The 21,065-nt window shown below is 48.1% G+C and overlaps 1 protein-coding gene across 3 annotated transcripts in view; it reads right to left on the bottom strand.

The window, feature by feature from the left end:
- The window catches only part of ZNF710 (zinc finger protein 710), a 63,474-nt gene extending 43,624 nt beyond the window's left edge, over nt 1-19,850 (bottom strand). The window contains exon 1 of one of the 3 annotated variants that reach the window (XM_031691845.2): nt 19,501-19,850. The gene's annotated coding sequence lies outside the window, so the exon portion shown is untranslated. Of the gene's footprint in view, nt 1-17,008; nt 17,266-18,005; nt 19,437-19,500 lie in introns of those variants that run through there. The other 2 variants (XM_072950774.1, XM_015252719.3) reach the window with 2 other exon arrangements.
- Nucleotides 19,851-21,065: the final 1,215 nt, after the last annotated feature.

The raw sequence follows: 21,065 nt of genomic DNA, 5'->3' as shown, positions 1-21,065 counted from the left end.
TGGCCCCTGGAAATGGACAAGGTGGCTGTTCTCCCAGCTCCTGCCACTCAGCCCAGCAGTTCTGAAGAGGGGGCCGCCATGCTCCTACTGGCTGCCTGCTCAGGGTGTGGGACCGGAAAATGCAGAGGTCTAGAAGCCTGCTCCGTGACTGTGAAGAAAGCAGGGAGGGAAGATAAGGGAGTGGCCATAGGGGTGAGAAAGGATGAGGGAGAGAGAAGTCTGTGTGGCCGGAAGTGTTTTCAGGAGTGGGGAGCAGTGGTTCCAGGGAGCCCCATCATCTGTACGTATCACAAGTTCACAAGTATGTATCCAGCAAGTGCACCACACAGGCACTGTGGCCCTGCGTTTACCACCATTACCAGGAGTCATCTCACACTGGGGTCTTTCTCTTCTGTTTCTCTGCCCTCCACCCTCCCTCACCAAGTCCTCTGCTAGAAGACAGCGGCAGAGAGGAGGGAGGGAGGAAGGGGCACAGTGGGCCTTCAGATGTCTCAACTGGCTTCCAGTGAGCCCCAGCCCAGTCTGGTAGGGAGTCTGGGGACACTTAGAAAGTCAGGGAAGAGAATCCTGACCCACAGGGAATGTATTAAGATGGTCAAGCAAAGATGGCAAAGGTCAGAGGAAGTGTGACGATGGGCAGAGATACTGGCCTGTGCAGAGCTCCCTGGAGAAGCAGCTTGTGTCTTGGGAATGTCTCTTGTCTCTTCCTTGATAAACCTTGCCCCTGCCACCTCCACCTCCCCACCCCGCCATGGCTTCCTATACCCAGGCAGATCTCTGCCTACCACCCTAGCTGTTCTGGGCAGTGAACTTTAAGCATGTCAATGTTTAATCCTGATGCCACTTATAGGCACCTCTTCTCCATGCAGTGTCTACACAGTGGACTGAATCGCCCAACTCAGAACGCAACCAAGGGCTTGCAACCATTATCCTTTGGAAGAGTGCTCCTCAGGGAAGGGGTGCTACCAGTGTGTTGACCCCCAGAACTTGCTGAGGGAGAAAAGGAGTGGGCAAGTGTTTTAGCTTGAATTTTTCCCTAAAAATCAACACTCTCCAGCAGCTCATCCGACCCACCTCTACATCTCCTGCTTTACTTTTCCAGTGTCTTGGGAATTAGGTGGCAGAGTAGTTTAATGAAGGGAGTGTGAACTTTGGATTCAGACACACCCGGATTCAAATCCCATTGCCATCTCTTATAGGTGTAAGGCCTTGGAAAAGTGGCCGCCTTCATGAACCTCAGTTTCTCTGCCTCTAAAATGGGTTCAGGAATGCTGTTTCTTGCAGTCACTGAATTAAGAGTCTAGCCCAGTACCTGGCCTGGAGCAGGTGCTCAGCAAACATCAGTCTCCTTCTCCTTCACTTGCTGGGATTGGGGAAATCCAGCCTGAAAGCTCATGCACTCCTGCAACATTTTAGAAGAACTTCCTACCTTCTCAATTTAGTGACTATACATATGCGTTAATATACCCCACTGGAAAAAGTTTACAGGGTTATTTCTTGGTGAGTTTTAAGAAACAATTAAGCACAGAAAATGTACTTTAGTAAATTATCTGTAAATAGCTGGTGCTGAGCAGAAATTTTAGGTGAAATGAGAAAGGATTCAAGCAAAAGCGTTATACTACTTCCTCTGAGGGGCTCCTCAACTCTCAGACTATTTCCAAGGGGCTTTCCCCACACAGAATAACAACGTAAGTCCCATGTCCCCTGGCTTCTGCCAGTGCGATTTGTCATGTTGCTTCTTTGCTCATTGGTGATAGTTCACCCAGGCCTCTGGGTGAAGTCCAAGCCTTTGGACACGTTGCCAGATCGGCCCCTACCTACACCTCCGGCTCCATCTTCTACCATCCCACCTCCACACCCCACCTCCCATCCACACCAAACCACCACTGACTCTTCAAATGCACCTGTAACTTTTGGCCTTTGCATAGTCTAGTCTTCCAATGGAATGCCCAGGCTTCTCCCATCTGCTAAGACTCAGCTAAACACCACCTCCACCAGGCAGTCTTCCCTGCACACCTCCACACCCTCACCACATCCCAAGAGCGAACTTTCTGTGCTCTTGTCTGTGTATCCCATAGCCCTTCTGGTTGAGGGCCTGCTAGGGACAAAGACCATGCCATTCCCCTTTACATCACAGAGTTTAGTAGGTGCCTGGTAAATGTTTGCTGACTGAATGAAGGAATAAAGAGATGACAAAAGGAGATTTGTAAGAGAAAAGAGGATTTGGGGTAGTGCAGGGCTCTCCCCAACTTCAGAGCCCTGCGGTCCACAGGTAACAACAATAACCATGTATCACACAGCACCAAGCACACCTAGGAAAAGCAGGTTCATGAACCCATTTCACAGGCCAGGAAACCAAGGCATGGTTGGGGAGGCTGTCGCTCATCAGGGCTAGAGATGGCAAGCCAGTACGGAAAGCCATGGCTCCTCTGATCCTGAGTCCTGTGGCTTGAAGTGGGGTCCTCCTCTTGCCTCAGAGTCCGCTTCCTTGGGGAACGACATTTGAGATGTGGTCCTGCTTGTGGGGAGAAGAGCGATTCTGTGTTTCTGTGAAGAATGCTCTTTCCACCCTGCAGAGCTTCCCAAGGTCAAGGTGCCAGGTGCCAAGCTGCAGCACACATGGGAGCAAACAATCAACTCTGTCTTGGACCACCCAGAGTGGAGACCCTCACCCTCGGACCCAACTCTCCCACACTGCTAAGGGCAGGTGCCACACCATCTCTTACAGTGACACCAAAGTTGCCTACTTCTTGTGCCTTGGGTGGGTCCAGCATTGTTAAAAGTGGACCCCGGTTTTCTCCAAATCTTAATTAGCTAAGAAGCAAGGTGACAAGTTTCACTGGAATCTAAGGTTGCAGAATAAGGTCTGTAACATTGTGTCTCAAATGGGGGAGGAGGGTAGAGACTGTGGGATGGGGATGGTCCATTCAGGGAAGAGAGGCAGGACCAGGCAGATAAGAGATCTCATCTACCAGACAGATAACGGGGCTTAAGTGACAAAGGAGCTAGAAGCTGCGCTGGCACATTCAGAGAAAGAAAGAGCATATTAAATTTTAAACGAAGCCCACCCCAGGGGAACCTCCAGCCTCCCTCTCCCAACCCATGCCTCCTGTTTCCAGCACACAAGTCGTCAAGTTTAGAGAAACCGAATCGTCCCTCATCTCTAGGGGCTGGGTTTTGTGTTTTTGTTTTTTGTAACTCAACGGGCAGCAGCTGGCACACCATGTCTCTCTGGGCGGGGGGAGCTTGGGCCTCCCTGAGCCCTTGTGGCCTCTTGTCAGGCCTGAGAAAGGAGGGGGCAGGCTAGAACTGGGCTTCAGCTGGACACAGGAGTGATGGGGGGCCCAGCACCAGAACAGAGCAGGTGCAGAAAAGAGCAGGAGATGCCAGGTCCAGAGGGTAGGTAGGCACTAGCCTAGGTGTCACCAGGAGCCAAGAAGAAAGGAGTAAGAAGGAGGGAAGGTCCTCAGAGGCCTCAGCAGCTACCATAAAGACTGTGCTGGTATGGAGGAGGAAGAGGGCAGAAAAGGAGGAAGACGAGTGAGGAGCTGGAACAGGAAGGCCCAATTTAGCCTAAGCATATGTTACTTCCGCCATAATTCCATCAAACCTCCCTCCTGCCCCACCCCACCCCCCAAGGTGATGACTGAGGAATCGGGCTGCAAGGGCTGAAGGTCTGGGCAGAGCCCCCCACCCCACCCCCGGGCAGGACCCAGGGGACAAGTCTGAGGCCTGCACAGGAAGTCCTCCATGCCACTCCCACAAACACCAACCGAGCCAGGGAGGACCAGCCTCTGTCTATGGAGTTAGGAAGAAAAGACCAGCCTAAGCTCCCCGCGAGAGTCAGGGATCCTCAAAGACAGCACTGCCGCCAGGCACCCTAAGGACGGGCTCCTTGAGGATTCCCAGGGGAGCCACAGGCTGGCCCAGCTGCCTGCAGTCAGAGGGAACAAAAAAGACCTCCAGCCTCAGCGCTGAGACCCACTGCAAACAAAGAGGCAAGGATTGGAGGTTCTCTTTCCCAGGTCAGCAGTGCTCCGGGTTTCTCAGGCCTTTCCCAGGCCAGTCACTCTTAATCAACACGTGTGAACAGTTCGAAAGTGTGTCTTAAAAATGCACAACCAGGTTTTAAAAGAAGATGACTTAATATTCACCTAAAAGGAATCAAAAATACTACACAACATTTCTGGAGGCCATTTTAACCATCCAAATCCAGACAGTTTAGAATGTGCCCTTGGCGCAGGGATTCCATTCTAGAAATGTACCCTAAGGATATAATCAAACAATACCCCAAGGATGTTCACCACAGCATTCTTTTGCTTTCCTTAGTGGAGGTACTGGGGATTGAACCGAGGACCTCGTGCATGCTAGGCATGTGCTCTACCTCTAAGCTACAGCATTCTTTATGAGAGAAAAAGAACAAACCTAAATGTAGGCGACTGCTTAAATATATTATGATCCATCTGTTCAAAAGAATACTATGCAACCCTCTAAAGTAACTTGGAGACCATTTAACACAATGGAAAATTTAATAACACTGTCAAGTAAAAGCAAAACTAGTAAGATGCACTGACATGATGAGTATAATCTCATTTTTCTCAGTATACTGTATACATGTATTTACATGCAATATAATGTGTATGTGCAGTCGAACTGTAATAATTCTACCTAACTGAAAAAAATCTCATTTTTTAAATTAAAAAATATACACTGGAAGGGTGTGTCATATACTGAAATATTAATAATTATAAGTGGTTTTTATTTTCTTCTTTTTGCTTGTTTCTATTTCCTAAATTTTTTTTGCAACAATCATAAATCTCTTTGTAACAAGAAAAAAAATCAATAAAAGCTATTCTCTAAAAAACAAAAGGAGGAGATCCAAGATCCAAGAGATTGTGCATTCCTTGGACATTCAAATCTGAACAGAATTTGAACAAAACAAAGCAAAACTGGACAGAGACACTTAAAACCACCTACGTATATTTTCAAGGACTAAGAGGTAGTTTCCAGTGAAAAGGAACTAAAATCTTCCAGAAGGCCCAAGTGAGTGCAGGAAGGGTGAGTCAAGAGGCAAGAGCCAAACCCTGAGAACAGTCAGGACCCCACTTTTCTGTCCAGGCCCTCGGAGTAACTGCCACGGGGTAATCGGAGAGTGGGAGGAGGGAAATGAGAACAGGCAGAGGGGCTGAGGTGTGAAAAAACAGAACAAATATTACTTTTGTCCTTGATCAAGGAAAAGACAATGACCATCTCTTTAGACAGTGAATTCAAAGTGGGGAATTAGGGGGAGGGTATAGCTCAGTGGCAGAGTGCATGCCTAACATGCATGAGGTCCTGGGTTCAATCCTCAATACCTCCATTAAAGATAAACATATAAAAACCTAATTACATCTCCCCAAAATTAAAATAATTAATTAATTAATTTTTAAAAAGGGAGGAGGGAGGAATTTTTTAAAAGCCAGTTCCTGAGCTGAGATTTTTTTCACCTAGCTGGTAAAAGAGTATGCATTTTTATAATCAAGGTATAAAAGCCCCCGAAGAGGGGTTTGGAAGAGAAATTCTGACAAGCTCTATAACTGAAGCAACAGAACTTACCTGATATTACACAAGAGGTTCTTCCAGATAATGAGCTAGAACACAAGAAGATAACAGAGTGGAATGCTCAGGAGTACTCAGAGTGTACCACTGACAGAAGTTGGCCTTAGTGTAAAATGAGCTAAAGCCCAAGGAAGGAAAAATACCGCAGGGCATGGACTTAATTATTCAAGCATCAGGAAAACCCGAGGAGCAATGGGAGATGTCTGAATTTTTCCAGTCCTCTTTCTGATCAATAGCTTTAAATCTATCTCGAAGTTTAAGTTCAACCATTTGGGAAACGTTTATTGGGTGCCTCCATCCTTTCATGCATTCAGCAAATAGTCAGGTGCAAACTTTATGTGGATACAGCTCTGTGACGTTCAAGGCACTTCTACTTCCACTGGCCCAACAAGCAAAAATAGACAGCGTGGATCATTAGGATGCATCCCTTGTAAAGATGCCAAGTAGCACAGTGACAGGGTGCTGGAAATGTCAGCTCAGGCCCTCAGATCCTGAAGACTTTCTGCTCCCAGGAGCATTCCTCAGCCCCCAAAGGACTCTGCCTCTTTCTTAAGAAATGATGGCTCCAACTTAGAAAATGAATAGGACACTGCACACGAGGACAGGTGGTGCTAGATGGTTCTGTATCTCTTAAAGACATCAAGTTCTTCCCTCAGGTGAAGCTGCTAAAAATTACAGCCTCATATTATATATGGCCAAAACCTTTAGCCTTGTTCTCCGTAAAGAACCTCTCTTCAGCAAAGAGGAAGTAGTCAATACCCTACTTTGAAAACAGCACAGGTGTTTCTGTGAGACAAAAACCAAAACCCAAAAACCAAAAATCAAAAAACCACCTCTCTCTCCGTTTAATTAAAGAGATGCCATCCAGTTGCACCTGTGGATGGAAAATAGAAAAAGTGGTTCTTCCAGATTCATCCAAGTACCTTCAGCCCTGAAAACTTCCCTGCCATAAAAGAAAGTGAAGGCACCAGCTGAAGGCACCAGGAAGTGCTCCCTCGGCACCTGGCAGCAGCTGGTGCCTACCTGAGGCCAGTTCATACAGACAGTAATAAAAGCTCCCTTGAAATAATGTTAAGGTTCAGACACTCTGATAAAAGCTGGGAACTTCAAAGGTAGGACTGCAAAGCCCATCCCTAATCCTCCTCATTGTGTCTGATGTGGAGGGCTGGGTTCTGGGCTGGCTCCACCACCTACTGCCTGAGCTCTGGCCAGTATGACCTGTGAGCCAGCCAGGCAGCTGGAGGCCAAAGGAACTTTACAGTCACTCCCTTGAGGCGGTGGGCCTAGGCCATGGGACACAGCCATTGGTCCTCGACCTATGAGATGTCAGTTAAAAACAAAGGAAGGAAACAAGAAAATACGGATCTACAGACATGAGCCCAGGGATTCTGGAGTGAGAACTGGATTCAATGCCAGATTCGAAGGCTCTCTCCATGAACTTGGGCAAGTCACTGCAGACTTTCGAGCATCAGTTTCTTGGTTTATAAAATTGGGAACCTCGCTAGGGGCCCCTGAGGAGAGTAACTAAAATAGCCTACGTGAAAATGCAAAGGTGAGATCCTCTTCCCTCCCTCCGTCTTTCCCACCCTCCCTTCTTCTCTCCTTTAAAAAAACAGTTTTTAATTAGGTAGTATATGCACAAAGTACAAAATTCAAAATGGAGAAAAAGGAACACAGTGAAAAGTTAGTATCTGCTATGGGAAACCACTGTTCCCAGTCTCCTAGGTATCCTTGCAGAATGCTGCACAGCCAGGCATTCTGTCCTGTACTTTCTTAAGAAAATACGTCAGCAACTATATTGATACACTATCTCGAAAAATGCATCATTTCACATGTTACATGCTTATACCTGTGACAGGCATTCCCAGAAGTGGAGTTGCTTGTGCACTTTTAATAAATATTGGCAAAATCCTCTCTATACGGGTGGTATCAGCTCATACTCTATCAGCAATTATGAGAGTATCTGTTCCCACTGTCACTTCTCCATAGCACAGTTAACTTGCATTTCTCTTATTACTAGTGGGCTGAATACCTTTTGTGGTTAAGAACCATTTGTACTTCCTTTTCTGTGAACAGTCCATGTTCACAGCCCATTTTAAAAATTGTGTTGATGGTCTTTTATTTCCTTTTTAGATATTAAAGAAATTAGCTCTATCGCTGATATATGTTGCAAAAATGTTTTCCCAGTTTTGAGAAGCAGAGACTCTTTTGACTCTGTTCATGATTTTGCCACACTGAAATTTTTCACCTGAATAGGGATGAATATATTAATCTATTCTTCCATAGCTTCTGGGTTTTAAGTCAAACTTAGAAAGTATTTTCCCTGAGTTCATTTTTTATATTTACCATCTTTACTCCTTCTGAAATTTATTTTGTTATAAAGTGCTCATTAAAAAAATGAATAGCCACCAAGTTGTCTCAAGTTACAAATTTTAAAATGTCACCTTTCATATTAATTTTTGAGTTCCTTCTCTTTCTTCTTGTCCAAATCATGCCATTACCTCAGAATTGCATTCTTTTTCTCCAAGACCCTCTTATCCCTTCATTCCATTTGTGAACCAAGAGTTATCCATATGATCATGACTGACAAGTCATACAAGTTATATTGAATCTCAGTATCTTACAGCAACTAGCAATCTCACAAGCATCCCTTCATTTTATAGCTAAGGTCACTTAGATCCAAAGAGGTAAACCGGACTTGTCTAAGATCATGCAGTAGGGTAGTGCCTGTGATTTTTTTTATTACTATTCAACAAGAATAGAAATACTGATTTTGCCATAAACTCTGTTCAATCAAAAGACATCTACTAAGCAACTACTCTGTTCAAAGTGAGCCAGGCACTGGGGCTCCAGAAATAAATGACAAAGCTCTGAGCTTTTAAGACATTCAGAGTCCAGTGTGGGGTCTGAACACATCCACTCATAGATGAATAGGTAAGGTTAGAGTGTCAATGAATGTAGAAGAGCCAGTTACTTCTGCAAGAGATGGCATGGAGAAGGCTCTGAAGAGACACAGTTTTTAATTGGACCCGACATGACTAGGACTATGTTCAAATATGGAGGGAAGGCATTTGGCAATAAGGGAACAATGGGATAAAGTGGGGTGCCTGCTAGTAGTGTTAGCTGTGTGTAGAGTTTTCAACGAAGACTCCTCTGAGAATCTGTGGTCACTGGCAGGCCCGCATGTGGGTGTGGGCTCTGTCCTCAAAACTGCAAGCTAAGAATTAAGCTCACAATAAAAAATCCTAAAATACATAAGGAAACAAGCCCTCATGAGTGGGAGAGAGCAGGAGCATCAAACAATAGAACTATACCTGCAAATGTTCCAGGTATTAGAATTACTGGACACAAAAAAATACATATGTTTAATACGATCAAGGAAATAAAATGAGATCTAAAAACAAATAAGGAGTAAACACTAAAACAAAATAAATTAGAAAACAAGTAAGGAGTAAGATGTCATTTTTAAAAAGGTCATACATACTTGAAAAAGAATTAAATAGAAACATGAAATAAAAACATAATCATCCAGATTAAAAACCTAAAGGATGAACATCAAGGAAAATAAATGGATTAAGACACATCAAATATATTAAAATCTGTGAATTAACACTGATATTAAAAATACCTCAGTGGAAGGTCCAAACAGAAAATTAGAGACAACTGAAGAGAGAATTAGTGAACTGGAAGACAAATAAGAAATTACCCAGAAAACACTAAAAAAAAACCCAAACAAACCCCAGAAGATTGAAAATGAAAAACAAGTTATGAGATGTAAAGGAGAGAATAAGTTCTAACATACATCAGACTGGAGTTGCCAAGGAGGAACCAGAGAGAGAATGATGGAAAGATAATAGTCAAAGAGATAAAGGCTGAAATTTTTCTAAAACTGGTAAGTCACTAATCTTTGGTTTCAGGAAGTCTAATGAACACTTAGCTAAATAAAATAAAATCCACTCCTAAATACAATAAACTGAAAACACACACACACACACACACACATGCACACACACACCCCACCATCACCACAACAATAACAAAACAACAACCAGGGAGAAGAAATTACCTAAGAAGATCAATAACTGGACTACCAACTTCTCAATATCAGCAACGAAAGTCAAAAGACAGTGGAATACCATCTTTAAATACAAAGAGAAAACAATTGCCAAGCTAATGTTTTATACCCAGGAAAACAATCTCTTAACAATATATGCAAAATAAAATTTCAGTCAAACAGGAACCTGAAGTTTATGGTTAAATCACCCACCACATGATGTTCTGATTCCAAAAAGAAAGCCTAAGATGCAAAGAGAAATATAAGTAAAGTGATAAATATGTGGAAAATTAAAGGTTAACCAACCATGTAGAATACTGAAAATAATGCCCAATTTGCGGTATTAAAGAGTGAAACAAGACAGAGCTAAACCATTGTATGACAACTGAATGTGAGCGGGGACAATGGTGACTTTATATAAAGCATCCCCAGATCTGTACATTGCTCAGAAAAAGATATGGACACCAGCTAACTGTAAACCTTATGCAGTTTCCATGCATCAAAAGAACAGAAATAGAGTATATAAGTTCCAAAGTAGTAAAGAGAAAAAAGAGTGAAGGAAAAAAAAAAGAGAGAGAGAGAGAATAATCAGAAAAAGGAGAAACAGAAAACACAAACTAAGATGGTAGGAAGATATCCATATATACCCAAAATTATAACTAATGTAATCCCAGCTCTAGGCTATTAACAGGATACATGAGGACAGGAATATAGACCAAGAGTCCAGGCTGTGCAGGCTGAAACCATAGACACAGATGGGAAGCAAGTAGCAGAGAACTGTGGCTGAGGCACCAAAGCATAGCCAGAGGAGGAGGGAGTAGGAGAAAAAGCATAATTAGAGAGATGGGAGGAGGATCCAGAGTGACGAGCCAGAACCCACTGGGGGCAAGGGTCTCATGACAGTACCTGTTACTGAGAAGCCAGATAAGTAGAGGCCACCAGGTGTGATTAGGAGGTGACCATGACCTCTGGGAGAGCAGGTGGGAGTCAGAGTGATACTCTGCTGCTTCAGAGCTGGAGAGGAGAAGGGGAGAGAGGAAGTAGGGATAGAAAGGGTGGACTCTTCTTTGTGAAGTCCTAGGGTGAAGAGAACTGAAATGGGAGCAGGGTCGGGGAGATCCAGGGCCAAAGGAAAAGGAGACGGGTGTGTCTGTAGCTGTAGTGGGACCTGGGCACAGGAGGATGTCCAGTGCTCAGTCGTAGGGAGGCATCCTGGGTGGGACATGGGAATGAGGGTTGATGGTGGTCATGAGGCCTGGGTGACCAGGCAGAGGTTTCTTAGCTTGGGGCAGCGGTGGGCAAAGCTGCTTCAAGGAGGGCTGTGCAGTGGGAGAACTGGAAGAATTCAGAATTTCATCAGTGAGCTGCTTCTGGATAATGGTCCAGAAGAGTCCACAGTGGTCCTGTGGTCTGTGGCTAGTGAATGGATGGGAGGTGAGACTGTGGGCCTGGGAGCCCCAGGATGGGACATCATAGGGTGAGGTTAACCAACCAGCACCATCAGTCTCCCAAGGGTCCCTCATGCTCACTGAGAAGCCAGATGAGACATGGTCTTTGTGAGGACATCTCGATGTGGCACATAACATAACCACTCAAGTTTGTACGGTTTTTTTACCAAACACATGCAAAACAACCTTCCCCATCCACCCATCCCACTGGCCTCACTGGGAATGGGATGGGGTCGGGGATGGTGTTCAGGCACCAACCAGAAGACAAACCACACATAACCAAGAGTCATCACAGAAGTTATTCTCCTGTGTAAATCTGCAGGGTGGACATTCCTGCTTTCCATAGTGATCAGTCTTACCTGATTTTGATTCTCGATTTATTACATGTGGAGGGGAAGGGAAGGAAGAAAGGGAAGGCAGCTGGGCCCTTATTTTCAGCTTCCCGCTGCCCTGAAAATCCTCTCGGTACTCCCGAAATACACACATGATAGAGCATACATATTTAATATCAGAAACTCCTTAATGATGATGGTCGTAGAAGATAAAACCAAAACCCCCCTAGAGATCAACCCACTTCTAATAGTCCCTTTACTCCATTTACAAATATCTAGATTATAAAGATAATACATACTGATAAATATTCAAATAGCACAGAAGTGAATAAGAGAGAAGACAAAAAGCCTCTGTACTTGGGGTAAGGCACTAGGGATGGGGGAGGAGTCAGGTCTGTGAGGCTCACACATTAATTAGTAGGTAATAAAAGCCACTTATTTTACCTTTGGAAGCTGCTGATTTGACATACATTTGGCCCTGCTTTGGCTTCTAACATCCTTTAATCCCCTCTTTCAGAATCTACCCCAATTTCCTCCAATCACCTCACCCCCCTTACTTGACTGTGTTCAAGTGCTTTCTGTCCAATTCTAGAATTTTTAATTTACCTTGCAGTACTGCAGCAGTCTTGTTTTCTAATTCTTCTTTTTGCAAACAATCATGAGTTGAGCCCAGTAGTGACGCAGGCTCTCACGGGCTAGCCTGGCAACCCAGTGCTATTTGTTACATATTTCCTTGGGAAAACCGCTTTCAGTTTTATGCATGAACAACTGGGAGATACTTACTTGAAAAGCGGGGGCCTCTGTAATCTCAATTTCTGCGCTACCAAAAAGAGCTCTCCCCTAGTCCCACCTGCCCTGTTACTAAGGTAGACTTTGAGAGGAGCAGGGACTCTGGGGCCTGACTGCCTGGGTGTCAGTCCTGGTTTTGACACTTACTAGGTGTGTGACCTCAGGAAAAGCAGTCAACCTAAATGAGCTTATATATGGAAAGTGCTTAGACTAGTGCCTGGCACATAGTAAGTGCTGCATAATAAAAGAGCTAGAAGCTGGACAGTGCATGTAAATCAGTGACATTAGAACCCTCCCTCACACCATACACAAAAATAAACTCAAAATGGCTTAAAGACTTTCATATAAAACATCATACATCTCCTAGAGGAGAACGTAGGAAGAACTTTCTCTGATATACATTGTAGCAACATTCTCCTAGGTTAAGTCTACCAAGGCAATAGCAATAAAAACAAAAATAAACAAATGGGACATAATTAAACTTATAAGCTTTTGTACAGCAAAGAAAACTATAAACAAAATGAAAAGACAACCTATGCAATGGGAGAAAATATTTGCAAACAATGCGACTGATATGGGCTTAAAAGAGCTGGGAGAAATGAGTCAAGAAAGCCTTTGGCCCCTAGTTCTGGGAGGCTGCAGACCCCTTTGAGGCTGGTGAAAGTTACAGGTTCTCTCCCTAGCAAAGTGCACATACATGTAACTGTCTGCATAGGTGCAGGTGTAACTGAAGCCCACCATGGCTGCGAGGGTCCAGGAGCCCTGGTTCCAATCCTCTGCTTCTCTCTACAGTGATGTAAGGATCTCAGGGGCGAAACACCATGGCAGTTCTTGAAGTATTATGTTCACATGCACGGAACTCTTGGGCAGTTTCCTCCCACCCTTGGTTTAGGTTCCATTTCTGGCAAAATGTCACACCTTTCTCACTCAAAGCCCTTTGACCTTTGCAAATTTTTCTCTTGCTCTCTGTGTGCTCCACAAAGCTCCACATGCTTTTGGCAAAGTACGCCCATCTTTCCCCAGACGAAGGTCTGGCCCCTCTAGCACTGAAGTCAGACCAGAGCATGCACTAGTATTGCCTGCTGGCCGCCACCAAAGGCACCGCAGAAGTAGATGCGGTCTTAAGCCCAGGTCCTTTCCCTCAAAAATCTTGGAGACAGCACACACCAGGAGAAGCCAAAGATCTGAGAAGCCAGAAGGAACTTGTAGGATGATCTACTTCCCTCTTTATTACTCCCCCAAGCCATTCCAAGTTGGGTGACTTGTTTGAGGTCACCAAACTCATTCGCAGCTGCGAACCTCCCAACTGGGTACTTTGATTCCATCAGCATTTCTCAGACTTTACCAGGCACGCGAATCTTGTTAAGATGAAGATTCAGCAGGTCTGGGGTGGGCCCGAGATTCTGCATTTCTAACAAGCTCTCAGGTGATGCTGAAGCTGCTGGTGCACAGACCACATACAGGTTTACATCAAGGTTAATGGACTATCCCACCTGGTTAAAGCCTCTTCATCCACTCTTTGCATGGCTGTTTAACTGCCCTTTATTCAGGAAAGCCTCCCTTTCCCCATCCTCCTTGATTATCAGCTCCCATAGTCTCTGTACTTTTTTCCTTTGAAGCATTTATAACGACTGTAATCAAAGAGTATTTGTGTGATTATCAGTTTAATACCTGTCTCCCAGGGAGACTGCAAGCTCCATGAGGACCAACAGACTGTCGATAAAAAGGCAGGAATAGCCCGGACCAGCACCCTGAAGTAGGATGGATCATGGAAAACATCTTCTAGAGGCCTCATGGCCAATGGTGACACTTTTGGCTTTAAAAATTCTCACCAGTCTCAAATACATGCTGACTAAAATTTAAGTTGAAAAGTTGTCCTAAATCCTTATCAAGTGCAAAATTGTCCTGATCTGGTACTAGCCACTCTGCTTGGGGAATAGTCAGGGCCCCCAAATCAGTATTCCCTTACAGTCTTCGGACACCGTGATGGCCCTGGCAAAGGAAGCAGAGGGCATGCTCCCTGCCAGCTTCATTCTATAGCAGACCAACAATTTCTTTTCCAGATTTTCTGCTGTCATCCTTTTGAGGAACCCCAAAGCTCTGAATGCTCCTTGGTGTGGGTAGAGATGTCTGAAATCATCATTTAGGGGAGGCAAAGTCTGAAGTCAGTGTGCCTGGGTTCAGATACCAACTCCGTGCCCTCGGATGAGTTACTAAGTCCTCTGTGCGCCAGCTCCCCAGTCTGCCAGATGGGAATAACCATGGGGTAACTACCACCTATGAGGACTAACGGAGATGATACACCTAAAGCACTTACACAAGCCTGGCCCAAGATATATGATTATTATTATCCTCCCCATATCCGGTCAAATTATAGACCTGCCTATTGTTCTGCACAAGTCTCCATCCAGTGGCTCCACCCCATTCAAGATTTACTCTTCCCAGCCCCTCCTGCCTTACCTGTCTAAAGCTTGTTCTAAGCAATGACTCACTGCAAAACTCTGCAGCTCCTATCAATCACCTCCCTGTCTCTGCCTCTGTGTTGTCATCCGTGGGTTCCTCCTGGAAGAGAGATCTTTTTCCTAATGTCCAGCACATGTATTCAACAAGTATTATCGAGGGCCCATTATGTGCCAGGCCCTGTCCTAGGCACAGGGGCTTAGTAATGAACAAAGAAAGACCTCTGTCCTCACGAACTGAGGGTAATAAGAGATCTAACCCATGAATAGAGATCAGTTAGCATCTCTGGTCCTTTCTTACATCCCCATTCTTCTCCTCAGACTAAGCCTAAATAAATCACACATAAGTACAAAGCATGAAGAAAGCATTCCAGATCAAAAAGTACTCAGGGTGACTTAGGCACATCCCGATGACTAAACTGCTGCCCTGTTGAACTGGTGGACTTTGAAGAAGTAGGTGTTAAAACAGCCAGAAACACCCGGTTTCCCCAAGTAGTCACACTGGCTGTCAAATCCTCTGGAACAGTAAGTATAACACAACTGGAACATAAGGGCCTTCATTTACCTATCTCATGAGGGTAGGATAAGCCCATGGTTTTATGCTTTCACAGCCACATTCTTTGGATGGAGCCTGATTCGGGATCCTCAGCAGGAATACAGGCCACAGCCTTGTGTTAAGAGTACTGGAAATGGACTCAGAAAACCTGTGTTTGAGGGCTGGCTCTGCCACTTCTGTGCGGCCTCAGGTATGGAACTCTTCTCATGCCTTAGTTTCTTTCAGACAACCTCTAAGGTCGTCTTCCAGCTTTGAAGTCTAAGGGCTGGGATCAACCACCACTAGTATGAGACTCACCAGATTCACAGATTCCTTAATTCAACAAAATGAGCCCCTGCCCTGGGATCTGGGGGTGAGCAAGCCAGATGAGGAGCCTGTGGGCAGCATCCTGAGATGCACCCAACTCCTCCTCTATTTATTCACTCCTTTCTAACATCAAACTTGGTTTTCGAAGCACAACTCTGATGGAGATATCCCTGGGCCACAACGCAACCCCAAAATAGAAGGTATGCAAAATCTCTGGTGGGCCCATTAGTCTCCCTCCAATTCAAAAACCACTGCAGACCTTGTCTGTCTCCTTGTCTCTGGACAGTGAGCCTAAAATAAGTCTCCCTGGTAGAAAATGCCTGGTTGGAATGAAAGTGACCCAAGTACAGAACAAATGGCCCGCTGGCCACGCACCACAGGACAAGGACTCACCCAGGAATCTGCTCTGAGACGAGTGAAATCTTTGCTCTCACTTCCACTCACTGTATCTCCCTCCCTCAGCACACAGGCAACCAGGTGAACCTGGAGGAAAGGAAAATGTGACCCAAATGGCCAATACCTCCTTTTCTCCAAAAGCAGCCCTCATGCAAGAAAGCAGGGTCCTGCAGGTTACTGGAGCACTACTGCAGCTAGAACTATAGGTGACCAATTAGAGGTCCTGATTCCAGACTGGCAGGTGCCTGGCACAGGGTGACACATGGTTTGAGGGCCAGCTGAGAAAACCACCATGAAAGCTCTAGAAAATAACATCTGCTTTAAAACAAACGAGAAAGGGACAGCCTAAAAAATCAAAACCAGACAAGCCTATGGCTTTGATCATCATAAACACTAAGAATACGTTTTCTAAAGTCTAATGATGATTAGGGGTGGGTTTCTTTCCTTCCACCTGGCCCCACTTGGTCTTTGAAGGCGGCTGGAGAGGGCAAAACAGGGATGCAGGCTCCAGGCCTTCTATTTGGCAGAAATGAACTTTGACTGTTTTTACTTACACGTGTACTAAGGCAGCACTGAAAGAGCAGTCTCAAACTTGGACAGGTGACCCCCAAGGTTCAAAGTCCCTCTCTGCACACCTGTGGGGGAATTTCGTGAATTTCCCAGGCGCCTGGTTACATCCCCTCCAAGTCTACGCCGGCTGGGAGTTTCCATTTTGCACAGAAATTAAAGCGCTCGGAATGCCCTTAGCAGTGAGGGCACTCGGCCCGCAGCTCGAGAGTGGGCCACGAGGATGATCCCTCACTGGGCCGCTCAGACGGGGAAGGACCAGCACCTGGTAGTGACCCTGTGAAAACGCACCCAGGCTCTGGATACGCTTTGCCGGAACCATCGCAGAGCTTAGAGATACATTAATGATTGTTTCGGGTTAGTTAAAAGCCACGCAAGCACCTCCCTGGCCTCTTAAATCTTCCCGAACTGCAGCTCAGACTGGAGGGAAACAGTTGCAGCGACCATAAAAGTCATCTTAAAAGGCAAGTTGGAAAAAAAAAAAAAAACAACACGATACGCACTAGTTAGCAAGTCCGCGGTTAGGGGGGCGGTGGCACAAGGGCCGGATCCCTGAGCTCTGCACGCCAGCAGGGGCTGTTCCGTCGGTCCCAGAGTCCCCGTGCCCACCTGGCAGCCTCGGGGCCCCATATCTGACGCCGGCGATCACACCCCACAGCTCTGTCCAATTAGGAAAATGACCGCGAGGAAACGGAGAGAGTGGGCGACGAGGAAGGGGAACTAGGACTGAGGAGGCTAAGGACAGGCCATGGGGACCCCGCGGGCCAGCGAGCGCCTTCAACAGGTCCGGGGCCCCGGGCGCGCGGCAGCCGGCTGCCCTGGGGGCGCCCCCGACACCCCAGCGGCGCGCCCAGCCCTCCCCCACCCCGGACGGCGGGGACGCGCAGCAACCCCACCCGCTCGGAGAATAAAGTTTGTGGGCAGCCGCCGGGGCGGGGCGGCGCGGCGAGGGGGTGAAACTTTGAGTCCCGGGCGGGCGTTGGGGGTAACGCACCGGGCGCCGGGACACCCACGTGCGGGCCCGCGAGCCGCCGCCGCCTCCGGGCCTCCCGCCCCGCCGCCGCCACCGCCGCCGCGCTTTCCTTTCATTTTTGCCTCTCTCTCTCCCTCCCTCCCCTCCCTTTCTCTCTCGCTCTCTCTCTCTCTCTTCTCTCCCTCTCATTCGCGCGCTCTCCTCGCTCTCGCCCTCTTTCGCTCGCTCGCTCCCTCCTTCCCTTCCCCTCCCCCTCCTCCCCCTCCCCCCCAGACGCCATCTCTCCCTCTTTCCCCGGCTCTTCCTCTCTCCCTCCAGCTCTCCGGCATGAGGGAATGTGGAAGTGAAAGGAAAAGACGACATGTTTGCAGCGCGGCGCGGGCCTGCGCGCGGCCGTCTCCGGGGAGAGACGGGGGGCGGGTCGGCCGCCGCCGCCGCCGCGACCCACCCCCGCGCCCCCCGCGCCCCCGCCGGCGCGCCGCCCGGGGGCTGCAGGGCCGGGGCCCTGGGCCGCGCGGGACACTCACCCTGGGTCCGGGCGCGGCTCCTGCGCTGGGGCCCTCGGCGGGCCGGGGCCGGGGGCTCCTGGCTGCCCACCGCCCGGGCTGCTGCTGCGCGCCCGCCGCCCGCCTCCACGCGCGCCCGCAGCCTGCTCCTGCCGCCCTCCCTCCGGCTCCTCTCTTTCTCTCTCCCTCTCCTCTCTCTCCCCCTCTCCTCTCTCTCTCTCTCTCTCCCCCTCTCTCGGTCGCTCGCTCGCTCTCCCTCCCTGGAAGAAGGGAATGAGGCAGGGCTGACGTGAAGGGATGCAAAACAGCTCCTCCTAAGCCAGCTCGCGGAGGAAGAGAGAGACAGAAAAGCAGCCCTTTTATCTCTCTTTTGTTTTCTCACTTCCTTCCACCCCCCCACACCCCCCTCTTGTCAGCCCAAGTTTTCTTTTCTCTTTCTACCGCAGAGAGGTTTTTTCTTCCTTTCTTTCTCTTTCTTTCGGTTCAACTCTCCCACTCAAATTGAAAGCCTGGAGGGTTTTCTCTCCCCTTCTTTTTTCTTCCCTCTTTTCTTCCTTCTTCCTCCTTTCTTATTTCTCTAAAAGGGTTTTGTTTGCTGTGGGAGTTTCGTTTGAAAATCAAGTCACGCCTTTTTTCCTCCTTTTCTTTCTTTCTCTCTTTTTTTCTCCTCCCAGCAGAAAAGGGGAACAAAGATTAACTGAAGCGGGGGAAAGGGGGAGCATGGTAATGGGGGGCTCGGCCCCGCCCGGCACAAAGGAGGCCGGGGGACGCCGCCCCCCACCGTGGGAAGCCGGGGGCGTCCTCCCTAGAGGAGTCAGTGGGGGTGGGGGGACGCGGGTGCCGGGTGCCGGCTCCTTCCTAAGTGCGGGTGGGGGCCGCCGAGCCCGTCCCTCCCCACCAGAGGTGGCGGGCTGGGTGTGTTCTTTACTTATATATTTTTAAAGTAGGCAGATGGGCTTGGAACAAACATCCCCCCAGAGCACTGAACTGTAAAAAGCCTTTAAACAGCTGTTTGCAGAGCCCTGGACGTCCAGACTCGAGGGAGCGGTGCGGGCTGCGAGCGCCAGGACCCGGGTGGGGAAGGGGCTCGGAGGGGCCGCTGGGATCGGCCGCTCGTGGGCTTTTCAATCCCAGGGCCTGGGCCTCGGCCCGCGGGCGCACTGCTGGGGGGCGCCGAGGCGTGGCTGTTGGCAGCGCGGGGGTCAGGCCCCTTGCGCCTCCCTGCAGGGCCGCGGGGCTTGGCACAACCTCGCCTTCCCTGGGCTCCGGGGCAGGCCGGACGCTCGGCCTCCAACCTCCAGGACGCCCTCCACTCCCAGCCGTTTCTCCACTCGGAGCCCTCGGACAGAACGCGGCAGGGCCGCCAGAAAGGGTCAATTATTCCTGGGGCGCCTGGGCGTATTCCCAAGACCTGCTCTGCCTTCTGCTTCTTGGGAGAAGTGAGGAGAAGACAGGGGAAAAGTTCCCAGAGCAAAGTTGGCCACATTTCTCATTTTCCCAAGTAAGTATTGAGCACCTGCTGGATGCCTGGCCCTTGGACTGGGGCTGCTGCCAGGGCCTGGGAGAAACGTGAGTCTTCGTCGGCCCCGAGAGATGCCGCAGGAAACAATGCCAGAGGAGGCTGCAGCTCGGGACCAGGTCATCGGGAGGAAGGAAAGCCTGGATCCTCTCCCCTCCCTTCTGTCTTCCTTCCCCTTCTCTTCCTTCCTCCCGGCTGCGTCTCCTTGGCTCCACCCCTCCTCCTCATCAATTCCTCCCACACTTCCCTGCTCTCCCTGGCTTTTCACTGGAGGGTCCCTTCTCCCAGCGAGGAGCAGATGCTGAGCCCCATTGTCTCTCCCCCAGTGACTGCAGCCTCCGGGGGACAGGACCTGCCACTCTTCACCCCTCCCCCTCAGCCCGCAGACCTACTCCTTTAAAGACTGAATCCCCAAGGCCACTGCCCCTCACCCCACCCTAAACCAGCTCCTGGTGTTGTGAGCGATGACTCCAGTCACTCAGAACATGATTTGTTTCTGTCTGGGAGTGAGAAAACAGTAGCCTGAGACTGCTTTAGCAAGGAGGACACCATGGTTTCCATATCAGGGTAGTGAGCCCTGGATGACCCCAGAACATTCCCCCACTGTGCCCTCTTAATGGGGAAGAAGCCACATTCCTGTCATTTTATATCCTGCTTGATGCACCTAAGCAGTATCTTCTAGATAAAGCAAAACAGCTCTGAGAGTCAAGCATTCATGTAACAACAAATACCTACTGAGTTCTGCTCTGTGCCCGCTCCTGTTCTGGGTGCTAAGGACCTGTCAGCACACACAATCCTCACTTAGGCTTTGCAGATTGGCAGGGGGAAAAGCAAGAAGACAGACAACCAGATGCCACTTGTTCCATATAAGGATGAACCAAGGAATCACCTAAGAGGTTGCTTGGACTAGGGTGGTCAGGGATGGCTTTCTGGAGGAGGTTACATCTAGATGAATAGGGCTATGCCAGGCAAATGCATAGGAAGGCACAGCCTGTCCAAAGGCCCTAGGGCAAGAGAGCATATCCTTAGAGATTCTTAAAACTACCACAAGTATTTGCTGCAATGGACAGTACAAGTGGGGGAGTGGGGACAGCAGTGTCAGCGCACAACTCTGGGAGGGAAGAGTGGTGGGTGTGTCAGGGCATAAGTGGGGGAGGGGGTCGGGTACCAGGGAGATGTTCAAATTTTAGCTTCTCCTGCTTGCTAACTTCGTGAAACTGGGGTGATTAACAGCCTCAGTAGATGACTTAGACTCCATTTCTTTACTTATAAAAAGGGTAAGAAGACTTGTGGGTGCAGAGACAGTGTCTTTTTATGTTTAAGGGTTCAGGCTTACTTGCTGCATATTGGCAAGTTGACTTCTCTAAATTTAAGTTTTCTCATCTGAAATAGGGATGAAAACACTTGACTCAGGGTTTCTGAGAGGTTTAAATGGTCCCATTCCCATCTCAATGTCTGGGACATAAGCTCCAATACATGGGAGTTTTTATTCATTGTTATAAATCAGGGAGTGCCAGGGAGGTGCCCATACAACCTGGAAATGAGATTTATGTTCTGAGTTA

This window comes from Vicugna pacos, chromosome 27 (genome assembly GCF_048564905.1).
Source record: "Vicugna pacos chromosome 27, VicPac4, whole genome shotgun sequence".
In the NCBI taxonomy this organism is placed as follows: Eukaryota; Metazoa; Chordata; class Mammalia; order Artiodactyla; family Camelidae; genus Vicugna; species Vicugna pacos.
Note: the sequence above shows the minus strand (reverse complement) of the source record. Positions and strands in the feature narration are given on the sequence as shown.